This window comes from Trichechus manatus, unplaced genomic scaffold, assembly GCF_000243295.1.
Source record: "Trichechus manatus latirostris isolate Lorelei unplaced genomic scaffold, TriManLat1.0 scaffold00049, whole genome shotgun sequence".
In the NCBI taxonomy this organism is placed as follows: domain Eukaryota; kingdom Metazoa; phylum Chordata; class Mammalia; order Sirenia; family Trichechidae; genus Trichechus; species Trichechus manatus.
The window spans coordinates 5,903,007-5,905,911 of record NW_004443985.1 but is presented as its reverse complement, the minus strand read 5'-3'; positions in this window follow the sequence as shown (position 1 = coordinate 5,905,911).

The following is a 2,905-nucleotide window of genomic DNA, read 5'->3' as shown; positions in this document are numbered from 1 at the left end:
CGAGCGCCCGCCGTCGGGCTCGAGCTTGGTGGCGGCGGTGCTGAGCCGCTGGGGCGGCGGAGCCGGGGACTCCGGTGTACTTCCCGGGACTTTCCAGGATTTCCCAGGCGGCTGCCCCTCGTCGCCGCCCGCTATCTCAGCATCCTTCCTGGCGCCGTAAAACGTGGGAGCGCTTTCCCAGTACTTGTGGAGGTTCCCGGTACTCGGACACTCCTTTCCTACCCCAAAAAACCCTGTGTGGAGGAACACCCAGTCTATGGCCCTAGACACCCTGCTAACTGAGAGCTGAAACCACTGCCAAAGATTAGACAGGCCTATAAAACGGTAACTCACGTGAGGAACGTGCTTCTTAGTTCAAGCGAGTATACCAGACCAAATGGGCAATACCTGCCCAAAGGCAAAGAGAAGGCAGGGAGGGACAGGAAAACTGGACGAATGGACATGGGGAAGCGGGGTGGAAAGGGAAAGGGGGAGAGTGTGACACAATGCGAGGATTGCAACCAATGTCAGAAAATAATGTGTATAAAATTTTCGAATGAAAACTAATTTGTGCTGTAAACTCTCATCTAAAACACAACTTTAGAAAAAACCTTGCAGAATACCCTTTAATATCCTTCTCATAGAAAATAGTGTGACCCCTACTTCAGCCACTACAGAGTTAAAACACCCTGTAATACTTTTTTTTTAAGGTTTAATTTATATAGAGAGAAATGCACAGGTTTTTCAATTTGTTGTATGAAAATATATACAACAAAGTATACATCACTTCAATTTCTACATGGACAAAATCAGCGATACTGGGTGCAGTCTCCTTTCCCGACAACCTTTTCCAAACTATTTCACATTAACACAAACTCACTGCCCCCTAAGCTTCTCATCCATCTTTTCAAGTTGTTGTCAATTGGGTCACATGTGGATAATTCTTTAAAACAGGGTAATGCTTAATGGAGGCATTCTTTTCTAATTAGGCTAAACTATTATTTGGTTCAAAGGTGACTTTAGGGGATAGCTTTGGTTCGAGGTTTAAAGATTTCCTCAGGGCAATAGTTTCAGGGGGTCACCCAACCTCAATGGCTCCAGAAAGTCTGGATTCCATGAGAATTTGAAATTCTGTTCTGCAAAATGCGTACAGTCCATGAGGTTTGCAAATCTATTCACCCGTGTAACCACCACTCTAATCAAGATCTAGCATGCCTGCATCACTCCAGAACGTTCTATCATGAGGCTACCCAGTCAATAACCATCCCCTCACTGGGCAATACTAATCTGATTTCTATAGCCACAGCATACTTCCTCATGCCCCTGAACTTCACACATAACTTCATACAGCCAGTACTTTTGAGTTTGACTTCTTTAGCTTAGCATAATGTTTTGAAATTCATTTGTGTTATTGGTTTATCACTGATCCCTTCATTTTCTTGTTAAGTAGTATTCCATTGTATAGATGTAAAAAAAAGAAGTTGCCATAGAGTCGATTCCAACTCACAGGGACCCTATAGACACACAGTACCACAACTTGTTTATCCATTCACCTATTGATGGACATTTGGACTGTTTCCAACATTTGTTAATTATGAATAAAGCTACTATAACCATTATTGGAAAAGTCTTTGTATGAACATAAGTTTTCATTTCTCTTCAGTAAATACCTAGGACTGTAATTACTAGGTCTTAGGGTAAGAAGAAGAATGTGGCATCTGGATTGGAGGAAGACTTATTAACAACCTGCGTTATACAAGTGAAACAACCTTGCTTGCTAAAAGTGAAGAGGACTTTAAGCACTTACTGATGCAGATCAAAGACCACAGCCTTCAGTGTGGATTACACCTCAACATAAAGGAAACAAAAATCCTTACAACTGGACCAGTAAGCGACATCATGATAAATGGAGAAAAGTTTGAAGTTGTCAAGGATTTCATTTTACTTGGATCCACAATCAACACCCATGGAAGCAGCAGTCAGGAAATAAAAAGACCATTGCATTGGACAAATCTGCTGCAAAAGACCGCTTTAAAGTGTTGAAAAGAAAAGATGCCACCTTGAAGACTAAGGTGTGCCTGACCCAAGGGGTGTTTTCCATCACCACATATGCATGCAAAAGCTGGACGATGAAGAAGGAAGACCAAAGAAGAATTGACACCTTTGAACTGTGGGGTTGGCAAAGAATATTGAATATACCATGGACTGCCAAAAGAATGAACAAATCTGTCTCAGAAGAAGTACAACCAGAATGCTCCCTAGAAGCAAGGATGGCAAGACAACGTCTGTCTTAGTCATGTACAGCTGCTATAACAGAAATACCACAAGTGAATGGCTTTAACAAAGGAGTAAGGGTGTTACAATCCCACCCTAATCCTCTTTAACATAAAATTACAATCACAAAATAGAGGACAACCACACAACACTGGGGATCATGGCCTAACCAAGTTGACACATATTGTGGGGGGACACAATTCAATAATGACAATATCTCACATACTTTGAACATGTTATCAAGAGGGACCAGTCCCTGGAGAAGGACATCATGCTTGGTAAGGCAGAGGGTCAGCAAAAAAGAGGAAGACCCTTGACAAAATGGATTGACACAGTGGCTGCAACAATGGGCTCAAGCATAAGAAGTACTGTGAGGTCGGTGCAGGACTGGGCAGTGTTTCGTTCTGTTGTGCGTAGGGTCACTATGAGTTGGAATCAACTCAACAGCACCTAACAACAACAGGGTAAGTGTGGGGCCCTGCTGGGACAGTGTGTAAGCAATAGGCTGCTAACTGAAGGGTCAGCAGTTCGAACCCACCAGCTGCTCCACAGAAGAAGGATGTGTCAGTCGGCTTCCATAAAGATTTACCGCCTAAAAAATAGACAAATTAATGGAAAATACAGACAAAAAATTGGAAGAATTCAGGAAGAT